The sequence below is a fragment of the Phyllostomus hastatus genome, unplaced genomic scaffold (assembly GCF_019186645.2).
Source record: "Phyllostomus hastatus isolate PE091 unplaced genomic scaffold, TTU_PhHast_1.1 phas_scaffold_501, whole genome shotgun sequence".
Taxonomy (NCBI): Eukaryota; Metazoa; Chordata; class Mammalia; order Chiroptera; family Phyllostomidae; genus Phyllostomus; species Phyllostomus hastatus.
This window is the reverse complement of record NW_025334033.1, coordinates 65,307,811-65,322,832: the sequence shown is the minus strand read 5'-3', so window position 1 is coordinate 65,322,832 and position 15,022 is coordinate 65,307,811. Positions and strand designations below refer to the sequence as shown.

General features: G+C 57.7%; 1 long non-coding RNA gene across 1 annotated transcript; it reads right to left on the bottom strand.

Annotated features, from left to right (window-relative positions):
• On the bottom strand, positions 1–7,242 carry LOC123808897. The gene is made up of 4 exons (XR_006783848.1): positions 7,104–7,242; positions 6,871–7,012; positions 940–1,077; positions 1–278 (listed from the first exon to the last, which is right to left on the bottom strand). It is a non-coding gene; the product is annotated as an uncharacterized LOC123808897 (long non-coding RNA).
• Positions 7,243–15,022: the final 7,780 nt, after the last annotated feature.

Genomic DNA, 15,022 nt, shown 5'->3' with positions numbered 1-15,022 from the left:
GATGGGGTCTTTGCAGAGGTAATCAAGTTAAAAATGGTGTCATCGGAGGGGGCCCCGACCCAACACCGCCCCTGGTGTCCTTCCAAAGCGGGGAAACGTGGACGCGGAGGCAGACGTGCACCGGAGAGCGTTGTGAGATGACAGGCAGCGATTGGACGGATGATGCAGTCGCAGGACGAGGGACCCCAAGACGGCCGGCCAGCCACCAGCCAGCTTGCGAAGTCTCAGAGGGAGCGTGGCCCTGCTGGGCCCTGATCTCAGACTGCTGGCCCCCGGACCTAGGAGAGAATAAACTCCTGTCGTCTCAGCACCCCCACCCCCGCCTGTGGCCGTGGGTGGCCCCCACTGAAGCACAGTGTCAGGGGTGGTCCCCGAGGTGGGGGTGTTTGGTTCTGCGGGGCAGCTGGGGGCAGGGCCAGAGCTGTGGAGGCGGGCACAGTGCACTGGGATCCCTCTGCCACCCAAGAAGGTTCTGAGAGGTGAAGAAGGGTGGCCAGCCAGGTGGGCGTTGCAACAGCTGCGGGAGGACAGCTGGCCAAGGTCTGCGGTCGGCTTGGGCGTGGGGTCGCCCCAGAAGATTGGTGGCATCAGGACCTGGTGATGGGGACTGAAAGGGTCGGGACTGAGGGGCTGCTGGGCCAGGGTAGTGTCCCCTGGAGCATGAGCACAGGCACAGGGGTTTAGTAAGGACTGGGGGTGGGGCGGCCCCCTGGGGCCACTCGGAGCCCGGGAGCATTTGGTGGGAGGCCCAGGGGGCAGCCGGGCAAACACAACCCGATGGGGCAGCGTTTCCATGGCTGCTCCTCTGCCCTCAGCGCTCGGATCAAACGCCGCCTCCCCAGAGCAGCTGTTCCATAACTAGCCCCTCTCCATCCACCCAGGGCACTTGCCCCCACGGTACCCTCTGACCCTTCACCTGTCCACTCTCTCAGCACTTACGCCCTCTTGTTCGCTGGTGGGCTTGTTTCCAGCGTGTCTGCCCCTCGCCTGTTCCGGCCCGTGTTGTTCGCTGGCAGATCGAGATCACCCCGAGGGGTGTCGGCCCGTGGCCAGGGCTCAACCGAGATTTGAGGTTTGCTGAGTGGAAGAAAGAGGGAAGAGGCTCAGGAGAGAGTCCGGCGCTGCTGGCCGCATCTCCGGGAGCAGAGGCTGAGTTGGAGTTCGGGGCGCGTGCGAGATGCAGGTAGGATCGGCCCCTGTGAACGGGAGTGGGCGGCAGCGGGTGGGGTGGACGGGACCGTGGGTCTGCGTGCCAGCCCTCGGACGCTCTGCCAAACCCTGAGCTCGGGAGGGCACGTCGCTCACTGGAGCTGCCCCTCGGGCTGACGTGGCGGGGCCTTTAAACCCCCATCTTGCTCAGTCGCGGAATGCAGTCGGCCGTGAAGGCAGACCACACAGGAGCTGTCTGCAGAGCACACCCCCCAGGGCTGAAGGCGGCCCGTCCCCACGACCCCCAGACCCAGGCTGGACACAGGTTCACGGAGTCACAGCACCGGTGGGGAGGGGGCTGTGGGAACCAGGGTGGTGAGCAAATGATGGGCACCCAACAGCCTTCCCCCCGTGCCTGCGGCACGGGGGGGGGGGAAGAAGGGTGGGCCCCTTCCACCTGGGAGGGCTCTGGTTGGCTCTGGGAGGTGGGGCAATTTGACCGGAGGGTTTATTTGTGCGCAGCTGTCGGGGCTGGAGTGGAGGGGGTCTCCAAGGGAACTGGCGGCCGGGCGTGGGGGGCCTCCACGAAAAGGGTGTGCAGAGTCCGGCTGTGGGCGGACTTGTGGAGAGCGAGCAGGGGTGCTCCTGGAAGGGTGGGGGGGTGCCAAGAAGAGAAGCCCTCACCCCGCCCAGAAGACACCTCTGCTTTCTTTTGGGACCACAGCTCAGCAGGGAAGCAGACGCACGGGGGCCGCTCAGGGTCAGAGCAGGCCCCCTGCAGAAGGTCGCCTTAGGCAGCCGGTCCAGGGTCAAAGGGCCATGGAAAGAAAAGAGAAGTTCAAAGGCATGCTGGCACGGGTACCTCTTTAGAAACCGCAGCGAAGGACAGAAAAAGAACAGGACCACAGGTGACCCCAAAGGTGACAGAGAAACGTGTTTTCTACCATCACCCCCAGAGGCCGAGTGGAGCGTCCGTCTTCCAGAGAAATCCCGGTGACTGTTTCCGTCCCCTCCGGGCAGGAGATGAGAGCTGTGGACACACTTTGTCCCTGTAACTGGAGAGCGAGTGGCCAGACCCGCCAGCCCGGAGACCCAGGGGCCGCGCTGAACCCTCCTGTGCCCACTGGGCCTGCCTGTGCTGGCGGTGGGCTCCTCGGGTGGCATCCCGGGTCCCAGGGGGGCATCTGCCTGCCCGGACCCCTGCCTGCACCTGCCCGCCTCTCCCCTGCCCTCCCCTGCCCTCCCCTCTTCCCCAGGCCCAAGCCTGGAGATGCTAAGATCTGCGAGACGTTGGCACCCGGGGTTGTCACCTTAATTCCTTTGTCAACTCAAGATTGTTAAGCTGAGGAATCACGCGCCTGCATTTTTTCCCCTTGGTTAAGTTTCTGGGGCTGCGGGTTAATTGCCTAGATCGGCAGACCGTCCGGCACGACAGAAGCAGAGACGAAGTGTAACGCCGGCATTTCTCTCACTGGGTCCTGGTCCTGGAAGGGAGCCCTCGTGTTTCCCGGGGGGGGGGGGTCCTGCGCTGGGGCGGTGTGAGGGGATTCTTTCAGCACTGTGTCCCTGAACCCTGCCTGAGCCAGCCACAGTGCCCGGCACCGAGGGACAGGAATGAATGAATGAATGAATGAATGAATGAAGTGCAGGGCAGGCCAAGGGAGGGCATTCCATTTTCTGTCCCCAGTCCCACTAGAGGAACCCTGTGCTGTTTCCCCCACCTGTCTGTCACGGTCCACCTGACTACCTCCAGAACTTCCGTTCCCGCTCAGGGGCAGATGACCAAGGACAGGCCAAAGCAGGGGGCCCTGAAGGTTGAAACGTGTTTCCGTGTTAAGAGGAGAAAAGGGAATATAAGAGCACTTTTTCTGTCAGCTGCATCACAACTATAATTGGATAGTTATTAAGATAAGGGTGTGTTTAATTTCTGTAGTGACGTCACCACCACCATTACCATCACCACCACCACTGTCACCACCACCACTGTCACAACCACCACTTTCACCACCATCACCACCACCATCACCTCCATTACCTTCACCACCATATCAACCACCATCGTCACCACCAACGCCACAACCTTCACCACTATGGCTACCACCACAGGACAAACTATGTGAAGGCCAGGACTCTGGTGCTTCTGTGAACTACCGAATTCCTAATTCCAGGTACAGAGCAAATGCATAAATCATATTGCTGAACGAAAATGAGCCAGTGAGGAAGGAAGAATAAAAGAAGGCAAGAATGAGGGCAGGGAGGGAGGGAAGGAGAAACAGAAGACACGTGAGGTCTCGTAGGCTCAGTGGGGAGACAGACCCGGGAAATCAATGGCTTCCCCACCCTGAGATAACGGCCATGATCAGAACAAGCCCCAGGACCTCGGACGCAGTGCAGGGGCGTAGTGCTGGGAATGGCCCGTTCTACTGAAAGAGGGGGTTCAGAAAATGCCTCTTGGGGGAAATGATACCTAACCTGAATTTTAAAGATGGATAAGAACTTCCCAGGTGGACAGGAGCAGACATTGTGAGCCCAAGGCCCGGCGTGTGTGAGGCAGGGAGGGCTGGATAGAGGGCAGCAGGCAAAGCCCCGGCCCTCCCAGAGTGCACAGACCAGAGGGGAGGCTGGCCTGGCCGGCGGGTTGAGGGAAGGGGGGCCCTCAGGTGTTGACATTATAACAACGACCTATCTTAGCTGCTGTTATTTTTAAAATTTGGATTTTCTTCCATAGGCAAGGGGGCTTGGATGAGGAAAACATCACTGATTCATTTGCTCATGTATTTGTTAATTTATTTCCCAGTTATTTATCAAGTACTTTTTGTGGACAAGGTCCAAGGGACAGAGCAATGAATAAAACCACCACATCCGTTCAAATGATCTCATTGGTTCCCACAGTTAGTCTAGGAGGTGGTAACTGTGTATCCATTTTGTTATTATGGGTCCAAATAGCTTCCAAATATATTTTTAAGTAAATAAATAAGGGTGTGAACTGTTGATGAGTTAGTAAAAGAAAAAAAAATAGCTTCTAAGCCCTGAACTCAGTATTTTCATAAGTACCCTACACAGTAGCCCCGTGTGGAGAGCGTGATGCCGGTTTCCAGAAGAGACTGGTGCTTGGCAAGGCTACGTCTCCTGTCCAGACCCAACAGCGCACAAGGGCTCTGGCCAGGATGCAAGGCCAGGCTGCTGCGACGCCGAAACACCACCCTTGGCTTCCGAAGAGCATCTGCGGCGATGGGGGAAGACAGCGCTGGAACTACAGACCTCGGCCATCCGTGAATTAGGAGCATCGGATGTTTTTGACACTGAATCTGAAGTACCTGCTGTGATGCCTCCAGCTCCTCCCCCGTCTCATGCCTAAGTGCAACGACAGGGGTATCTCTTGGCCAGCACCCTCCTGGTTTCCCCAAGAGCACCACGGGCTCCTCGGGGCATTTGCTGAGCACGTTTGCCAGTCAGCAGTTCACAGCCTGGCCCACGAAAGCTCAGACCCCCGGTGGGGGTCTCATTCCCCACCCCCACTGCAGCCCTGCCTTTCAGCCCAACTGTCGCAGGGATACTCGGGGTGTCGCAAGCTGGGAGGCCCCGTGGATAATTAGGGGGACCCCCAGTGTCTTGCTGGCGTCTGAAAGGACTCAATTTCGGTTCCTCCAAAAATGAGTGGACACCACACTGGAATCAGCCCACAGGCCCAGCCTGCTGGGCCTTCTTCTTAAGTCTGGACATGCACGCAACCCCGGGGAGACAAACGCAAAGCGTCGGAGCCTGGGGTGGTGGGGTTGGGTGGGGGACACAGCCGATCCGGTGTGCAGAAGAAGAAAACGATGGACGCAACACGGGTCAGTGGGCATCCGAACGCGCAGATGTGCGGGCACAGCGAAGGTCAGTGTCCCCCCGACTCCAGGGTCAGTTGCCCGAGGATGTGGCTCATGTCTGCCACACCCACTGATGTGTCCCAATGCCCAGCACACAGTCGGCGCCACATACGTGTTTGCGGATGAACGGGGCGAGTGAAGGCTGAAGAAGGATTTCGCCAGGAAGCCGGGGTGACGCGCCCCCGCAGGAGAGAAGCCGCTGAAGCCGCTCCACCGGCGTGGAGGGGACAGCAGGTGCGACCGAGACGCCAGGCGGCCACGCACACCTGGGCCTCTCTGTTGTGCTTCCTGTCCCAGTGTGAGGGAGCGCACACTCGTGTGCACATGCGGGCACACGCACACCCTGGGAACTGGGAAACCTCAGAAGGTCCGGTTTCCTTCCTCATCAGGCCTGGCTCCAGCCACCAGCGGCCACCACCTCAGACACACGTCCCTTGGGAATCCTAGATACTTCCACCGGCCCTGATCCAGCCTCTGGGGTCAGACCCACTGGCCCAGAGAACACTGGGGCCCACCTGCCGGCCCCTCCCTGGACACCCACGAAGATCCAAATCACATCTCACCCCAGCGCCAGCCCCAGGGTCCCCACCCATGCCCAGCTGAAGCCGCCAGCGCCACCTCCAAGGACCCGCCCAGGCCCCCACCCAGCGCCAGGCCTCCCTCCTTCCCACCCCACCTGCACTGAGTTCTGAACATTTTCTCCCGCCGCCACCAGCCACACCCGAGAGCTGAGTCAGAGGCCCCAGAGACAGTGCCTGCCCTGGGGGCTCTGGCATCTGGCTCTGCCCACACGCCTGCCACACGGTTCCCGCCCAGCCTGGCACGTCCCAGGGCACCAGAGTGATCCACGTGGGAGACAGCCGTGACGGGAGGTGGGGTGGGCGTGGGGGGTGATGTGGACATACCTGCCTTCCGTGGCCCCATCTCCATTTCTAGCGCCACTATAAAATAATAATCACAGGGATGTACAATAATGACTATGATAATAAAATAATAACAGTGGCTCCCATGATGTAATCCGTGCCAGGCGCAGCGCAAGGGCTTTGCACGCAGCATCTGTCTGCGCCTGTGCGCAGTGGAGAGGCAGGTGTGATCGCGCCCATTCCTACAGGTAAACAGGTGGAGGCGCAGAGACGCGGTGGAGATTGGAGGCAGCGCCGGGCCGCGGTCCGCCCGGTGCTCGCCCAAGCCACACCGCTTCCCAGGCCGCGAGTCTCCCAAGGAGCCTCTGGGACAAAGTGGCTGGTCGTTTGAGGAGGGAAATCACTCCTGCTCCCGGGAAGCCAGGGGGGCTGGTGAAGTCCCCACGGGTCACGTCACCGCGGCTTTCCAAACCTGACTGCGGGACGCTGGCGGCGGCGGCGGCGGCGTCTGTGCGGTGCTTGGGGTTTAACCCTTACGCCACACAGGTTCCGAGCTAATCGTGTAGTGTGTTTTTTATTCACCCCCCAAGGGAAGACTATGAGAGCTACTGGCCCTGGCTGGGTCGCTCGGTGGCGTCCCAATACGCCAAGGTTGTGGGCGGAGTCTCGTTCGGGCCCTGAAGCCAGTTGGACAGACTGCGGGGGAGCCGTGGCCGGGGCAGTGGAACCTCTCTGCTTCTCTGTCTTTCTCACCCCCCACCCCCTCCGGTGCAGGGCCTGACACTCAGAAGGTCCTTCTTGCTCCCAGCCCCAGGTCCCAGGCCAGTGGGAGATGTGTTGCTGCATCGTGCGGAGGGGCCCACGGAGGCTCAGTGAGGAGAAGGAGGTGGAAATCAGCCACGTGTTGGCGGGGCGTGTCCTGAAACTCTACCTGGCTTGCTCTGGGGCACCTCGGAGAAGGGGGGCCCCCCAAAGCCAGCCTTCACCTGTGCCTGTCCCGTGGCTTCCTGGGGCCTTGTTCCGGCCGCTCCTCCGGCCGCACCTGTGCTGGGGCTGCTGGGGTGAGGCAGAAAAGCCTCAGACGTCACCCTGCAGGGGCGTCCAAACTTCTGGCGTCTCCGGGCCACACTGGAAGAAGAAGGGCTGTCTTGGGCCACACGTTGAATACATGGAGACACGTAGTCACAAAAACATCATACCATGTTTTAAGTAAACTTACTGTTTTGTGCTGGGCTGCACTCCTAGCCATCCTGGGCTGCACGTGGCCCGGGGGCCGCAGGTTGGACACGCCTGCCTCAGAGAGACAGACCCCGCCTGCTCCAGAAGCCTTCCTCGCTCTCTTGGGTGGCTAAGGAGCGTCTCTCCACTGGGAATTAATTCCCCAGGGTCTGATCCGGCCTCGTCACAGCCCTGGCTCCAGGGTCCGCCCCCGTCCTGGTCTGCGGGGTCAGGGAGGAGGGCGGGCACTGCTTCGCTGCGTGTGGCACCTGGCTAGCTGCCAGCCAGCCAGCCCAGACACTCAGTCTGTGTTTCCACCTGAACTCTGCCAGTCGGGGACAGACGGGAGGCCGCTTTGGACGGGGACAAGGAGAGGGAAGGGGAGTGGCGCATCAGTGGCTCGGGAACCGAGGGCGGGGCCAGCCGGGCTTCGCCGCACCAGGCGGACCGGAGGAACCAGACGGGCGGTCCGGGGGAATGCTGCCGGGCTTTCGACAGCCGGGCTCTCTGTGGGGCCGCGGAGCCAGCCGGGCTCTCCCCCGGCGTCTCCACTTATTCCGCAACAGTGCCTGCGTCCACTGGCTCTCCCTTAAATATCAAGCTCGTCTTTGGAGGGAGCACTTCCACGTAGTGACCGGTGATATTCCACACGCTGGCCTGGACCCGGCACCCCAGTGTCCTCATCCGCACAGTCCTTCCCTCGCAGGCCAGTGAGAGCTAAATGTGCGCGAGCGTTCATGTGTGAGCACAGCTGAAATCAAATCGGGGGGGGGGGGTGGGGTTTATCCCAAAGGATGGGAAAACACTAAATTAGGGACTCCTTTTTTTTTTTTTTTTTTTTTGCAATCTACAGTGGTTTGCCCATAAAGGTTTTGCTGGAACGTCTTGCTCCCGCATCCTCTGTCACTCTGCTGCTGCCGCGCCGTGCCAGTCCTGGCCCTGCCGGCGCTAAGCACAGACCAGGGGCTGCATTATTCTACCCGGAACTGGTTCACAGCACGACTCCTGAGAGACTGGCCCTCTGAAGCAGCCAGAGGTCCAGTGCATCCCCAGTCCCCACCGAACCGGTGGGTAAGCTGAGAACCAGGGGGAGGGATGGCTTCCCTAGTCACCTGGTGCATTGCGGGTCAGCTGTGTTTGGACCCCGGGATGCAGGCCCAGGCCACTGCGTTCCAGACCTCCCAGGGCGTGGGGTGGTGTGAACCTGGGGGGGCCGGGTGGCTGGAGTTCCGCAGTGGGGCCAGGGTGCCCCTGCCCACCCCTCTCTTGCCCCAGGGAAGGAGTCTGGGGTGGGTGGTTCCACCCAAAGACGTTTCAGACATTGGGGCTGTGGAACCAGGGCCGGAAGGGAGTGGGTCGCCCTGGTTCTGGGCACTGTGCCCTCACCTTCTCTGAGCCAAGCATTCAGGTCCTGGCACGCTGCGTGGATGGGCCTACCGAGCTCCCACGGCGTGCCTACCGCAGGGCTCGGCGCTGTGTGGGGTCGGGGAGAAACAGCCCGCCTGAGCACGTCCAGGTGCTGAGGAAGGGGACCCCCCAGACATGGTGCCACCTGGATGGGGCCCCCAGCAGGGCAGTGGGCCAGGCTGACCTGGAAAAAGGGCGGAGGTGGAGGAGGCCAGGCCAGTGATCCTGGGCAGAAGCCCACCGCATCTCCAGATGAGCCCGTGGTGGGTGGGGGGGGCGGGGAGTCTAGGGAACCACACTTGGAAACTGCGGGCTGAAAGGGGAGCAAGACAGAAGGAGGGGCAGGAGGCAGGGAACAGCAAGACCTGGGGAAAACTGAAGAACACTGACCGAGGGGCAAGGACGGGGCAGGAAGGCCAACCCAAGGAGTGTGTGTGTGTGTGTGCATGTGTGTGTGTGTGTGCATGCACAGTGTGCATGTGTGTTCATGTGTCTTAGGGGAGAGAACCAAGGGCCCAGGTGACCCCTCAAATAACACTGTCTCCCTCCCCACACCTGGTTGGCTGTAGGGGCCAGAGGTTGCTGCCGGCTGTCCAAATACTGCGGCCACCAAGCCCATGGACGGTCTCACAGAGCTATTGATAGAACAGGGACTGGGAACCAGAAGGCCTGATTTTTGATTCCTGGGTCCACTAGTTTTCTGACTATAGGAGCCTCAGTCTTCTCATGTGTAAAATGGGCCTAACGGCACCTAATTTACATAGCTGACGTGAACAATATGTAATATCCATCAACAAATGTGCCTGGTAATAATGTGGATGGAAGTGTCTTGCCCTGCAGAGGTGAGGATGAAGAAGAAAATAAGATAAATAAAGAGAAAATAAAGAGAGTGAGATCAGAGCCCTGGCTGGCGTAGCTCAGTGGATTGAGCACAGGCTGCGAACCAAAGCATTGCAGGTTCGATTCCCAGTCAGGGCACATCCCTGGGTTGCAGGCCATGGCCCCCAGCAACCACACACTGATGTTTCTCTCTCTCTCTCTCTCTCTCCCCCCCTCCCTTCCCTCTCTGGAAATAAATAAATAAAATCTTTTTAAAAACCCCACAAGAATCATGGGATAAAAAAACAGAAAACTATTCAAAAAAAAAAAAGAGAGTGAGATCAGAGGCAACTCAGATCTTCCAAAGCACATTCTCCCACGTCCTCCCCATCCATCAAGGACAGGGGCACCCGTGGCCGCGGCTGGTGCACGGGGCTCTCCCTGCGAAGATCACGGGGTCTCCGTCACGCTCACACGCTTCAGTCTGTAGCCGGTCCACGTTCTGTGTGTGCTCGTGAGTTCTCTGCGCTGCATCGCGCTGCATCCACCTCCTCATTCCTTGTTCTGTATTGGGTTCTGGCTTCTGTGCGTGTCATGCCTGTGAAGCTCTTCCTTACTCCAGTATTATAAAAAGGTATTCTCCCGATATTTTTTATGTTAATTTTGTGAAATTTAAATATTTAAGATTTTATTTTCAAAAGGACTTTTTTGTTTTCCAATAACAGTTACAGAATTGTTTCCCTTTTCGCCATTGTTTTGAAATGCCGAAGCATGTGATGCAATGATTTCTTTTTTATTTACAGAATGCTTTCTAAATTGTTTATGATTTATATTTATATTTCTTTTATTTTTTTTCTTATTTGCTTAAATTTTTGTATAGAACGACCTTCAATATTTTGTGCTTCAGCCCCTTTGGGGTAACGTAGGGTCTTGTGGAAGATTGCTTTAAAAGTGTTGGTTTTCTTTGAAAATCATTTCCGATGCTCTCATTGGAGCTAACTTAATGAATGAAGTTACATTTTTATTAACTCGATCTTTACGTTGTTGCTTGGAGACCCATTCAATTCATCCTAATGTGCTTTGGGCTCCAGAGTATCTCACACCGTTGGCCATTGGCTGCCAAGGCTGCCGGTCATGAGCATGAACTAGGGGTCCAGTGGAAGACAGAACTGTGAGGTCACCTGAGGCAATGGGAATTATGACCCAGGATGGTGGCTGACATCTTTGTATTGCTTTCATTCTGTCAACAGATGTCTGAGTCCTTTGCACTGTGGGGTTACCATGGAGACCCGCTGTGGGCGTCTTGGAACCTGTCTCTCGAGAGCCCACAAGCGCTCTCTCTGAGTCTGTTCCCTGGGACACACCACAATGAATAGGTCAAAGAGTAGCCATAGGTTTGGCTTCCATGGACCCTGCCAAGACTTTCCGGTGGGTGTGCTGGTTCACACGCCACCGGCGGTGTGAGAGAGCTCCGCCTGCCCCAGCCCTGGGAGCTGTCAGGCCTTCTTCACTGTAGCTGTCCGACCCTCGGGGAAGTGCAGAGCAAACCACACGGAGGTGCCTGTTTGCACCTGTCAGAATGGCTACTGTTGAAGGACGACAAACGACAGATGCTGGCGAGGACGTGGAGAAATGGGAGGCCGTGTGCCCTGCAGGCGGGAAGGGCAGTTGCCTCGGCCACTGTGGACAACGGCGTGGAGGTCCCTCAGAATGTTAACAATAGAACTACGGTTCAGCCTGGCAATTCCACTCCTGGATATTTGTCCAAAGAAAACGGAAACAATTATTCAAAGAGATGCACGCGCCCCTGTGTCCACTGCAGCGTTGTTTACAACAGCCGAGGTGTGGAAGCGACCCCGCTGTCCGTCCACAGATGAGTGGACGGAGAAGGTGCGGCGCACGCCCACAGTGGGATAAGACTCAGCCCCAAAACGAGTGATATCTTGCCACTCGTGACCACTTCGGTGGGCTAGAGGGTACCACGCTAAATGAAATAAGGCAGACAGAGGAAGATAAATACCACATGATTTCACTTACACCTGGACTAAAAAACTAAACAAAAAACAGAATGACACAGACACGAACTCACAGATGCAGAGAACAAAGGGACGGCTGCCAACGTCCATGGGGCAGGGACACAGACAGAAAGCGGGGAGGGGATTAGGGGATCAGGGAGCACAGATCCCAGTGGAGAATGCGCACACACATGGGTGTGATGCGCGGCACAGGGGCGGCCGGCAGCGCTGCCACACTAGCCGTGGACGACGACAGGGGTTACTAGACGTGTTACAGCGATCGCTTCATTAGGGGTATGCATTTTGAATCACTCATTGTGCGCCAGAAACTAATATGATATTGCATGCCAGCTATTATTAAAAGTCGATTTTAAGAATAAATAAATAAGCTTGGCTCTCCAGGCGCGTGTGCAGGGGTGTGCTGCTGCAGTTTTGTTTGGCATATTCCCGCTGACCGATGGTGGTGAGCACCTTTCTAGAGGCTGGCTGGCCATTTGGATAGCTTCTCTTTGAAGCATGTGTTCGAGTCTTTGCTTATTTCTCAGGTGCTTTCTTTTCCTTACTGATTTGCAGGAATTTTAAAAATCAGATACCAGTCCTTTATCAAACAAGTCTTACAAGTACCATTTCCCAGCCCCTGACTTGCCTTGGTGTTCTCTTAAGGGGCTTTCGATGAATAGAAGTTCTCCATGAAGTTCAACTTATCAGTTTTTTGTGGTGAGTACTTTCTTTAAAAAAAAAAAGATTTTATTTATTTATTTTTAGAAAGGGAAGGGAGAGAGAAAGAGAGAGAGAAACATCAATGTGCAGTTGCTGGGGGGCGTGGCCTGCAACCCAGGCATGTGCCCTGACTGGGAATCGAACCTGCGACACTTTGGTTCACAGACCGCGCTCAATCCACTGAGCTATGCCAGCCAGGGATTGTAGTTAGTACTTTCTTACGTGCTGTTTAAGAAGTCTTTGCCTACCTCAAATTCATGAGGATATTCTACTAGATTTTCTTCTGGAAGCTTTACGGTTTTGATACGTGTGGGGTTTGAGGCAACGAGAAAAAACATTGAATATCAGCGGTTTCATGTGTTTCATCCTAATACCTTTCCCATTTGGGTCTATGATTTTTTACGTTAACTTTTGAGCATGGAGTGAGACGGGGTTAAGACTCACTGCCCTCCCCCGCCCCCCACCCCCACCCGCATCCCATGTGGATATCCGGTGTTCCCAACACTGTTTGTTGAGAAGACCGTCTTTCCCCGAAGAATTGCAGCGGTTCTTTGTCATACACCAGGTGGCTGTTCTTGGTGGGGGTGCTGTCCTGGATTCTCTGGTCTGTTCCACGGCTCAGTGTATCTGTTCCTGTGCCAACACCGTGCCGTCCTAACCGCTGTGGCTCTACAGAAACCCCAGCTGCCTGCAGTGCACGGAAGCTTATGCTCCCAGAGGTGTCCCAGACCCTGCCCCCCTCTCCGGGGGGGAGTCACCTGCTGGAGAGGAGATCTTCTCAACCCTGGATGCCCACTGTAATCCCTGGGAGAGGTTCTTCAAAGCACCCCGACCCCGGCTTTACCCTAGACCCCCTCAGTCAGAACCTCCCTGGGAGGGAGGTTCAGGAAATGGATATTTTGAAAGTTCCCAGATGGTTCCAATGTGCTCCCAGGGCCGAGACGGTTGCTTCAGAGATAGGTTATTCCCACTTTTCAGAGGGGAAACCGGAAACTCGAGGTCACCTTTTCCAGAGGCGCCGCTCACTGTCTCCAGGCTTCAGGTCCTTTGCCGTGCTGCTCTTGCCCTCGGTTTTTACTTAGAGAACTCCTACTCACCCTTCAGAACCCAGGTCAGGAGGGCCCCACCTATGAGGCTGTCCCAAACACTTCCGGTAGGAGAAGGTGCCTCTTGCGTGCCCTTACCTTCCAGGGACACCTCTGCCTCCACCGTTAGCGGGCTTGGCTCCCCATGCTCCCACCGGACCCGAACCCGGGCTTTGGAGTGAGGGCATGGCCTGGTCACTAACACGTCCCTAGATCTCTCACGGACCAAGGGCTGGGAGAACCAAACAGCAAGGGTGGAGCTGGAAGGTCCCGGCTCCCCTCACTCTTATACGTGGCCACTCCCCAGGCTCGGGCCTCTGCCTCCGGTCCATCCGCTCGCTACGATGTCCCCAGGCTGGAAAGCCGCGGCCACCCACTACCCCTCGGTGAACACCGGCCCAAACCCATGGGCCCCGGGTCTCCCATCTGCGGGTGGCCGGGGCAGCCTCCAGGCCAGGCTGTGCCCGTCGGTGGGTGCTGGGAGTCCACTGGTCCTCTCACAGTCTTCTCCCCGCTGCGCCCACGGTAGGTCCGCCTTGGCTGAGACAGGACCCCCAGTGCCCCTCTCCCTGACAGCGGGGCGCAGCTCCTCACTGAGAGTCAGCACCCGGCCGGGCCTGGCCTCCGGCCCACCTGTGGCTACCCTCTGCGGTGGCCCCCGCCTCTGGGTGCCCGCCGTCTGGGCTCAGGCATCCCGGGGGCAGCCCCCACCCCCGTCCCTCAGCGTCACCCCCACCCCCTCTGGGGCCCATGCCGAGCCTTTCCTGCTCGTCTCCCACGGGAGCTCACCCCGCAGCTGAGTGTGCCTGGCACGGGCTGGCGGGTGCGGCCCTCAGACTCTCATCGGCCCCACCCGGTCATTAGCAGCCATTGTTTTTCCTTCCAAAACAGGGCGCAGGCCAGATTCTGGGTCAGCGTCTCCTGGCTGGCTGTCAGCTTTCACCACAGCGGGATGACCGCCCTCACCTCAACCTGCCCTTGGGTCAGGGGCACGTCGCCCTGTGCGCCCTTCAGTGACCCTGGGCCCGGGAGCGGGGCTCCTGGCCGCCTGGGGTCACTCAGTGTACCTGCCCAGACGCCTTACGGCTGCGGGAAGCAGGCAGCTCCGGACCGCCTTCTGTGGCTCGCCCTGATCCTGGGGGCCCCAGAGCCCCACAGTCCTGGCTGGTGGGGTCTGTGAGTGCATCGGGGTGTGGCTGAGTGGGGCCAGAGCCCTCTCTTTTCTAGAAGCTTCCATGGGGTCATGCGCTCCATAGAGCTGTGGGGATGAGAGCCCTGGCCCCGCAGACAGCAGCGACCCTGGGCAAAGACAGACTGTCCACAGCGCCCGGCGCCACGGCCACGCAACACGACTACGAAGCCTCACTAAGCGGGAAGGGAGGTCCAGCGATTTCTCCGCTCGAGGCAGGGCTGACGGCAGCCGGCTGGGCTCACGGCTGCCCCATCCCAGGGTCGGCGGGTTTGAACGGCTCTCAACGCCCTCACCACCCCCGCTCCGGCACACCTGAAGCTGGGAAGTTCATTTCATTTTCAATCTTCAAAACATGAATTCAAAAGCAATACCTGTTCCTTTAAGACATCTCGGAAAATACAGAAAATCGAGAAGAAAAAATCAACCATAGCCTCATTACTCCAGAATAACAAACATGCAATCAGAAAACAATGCGTATTTGTCTCGAACGATCACAAATTGTGATGTGAACGTTTGATTCCTGTTACCCCTAACAGAAACTACGCATTTAACTCTCCACTCATCTCTTTTGGGTCCTCTTCCCCAAAAGGACTCCAGGTGAGCTCAGGTGATAGGACTGACACCTGGAGAATCCTTGAAACATAGGGGGGAAAAGTAGGGGAGAAAGGGAATGACCCCGAGA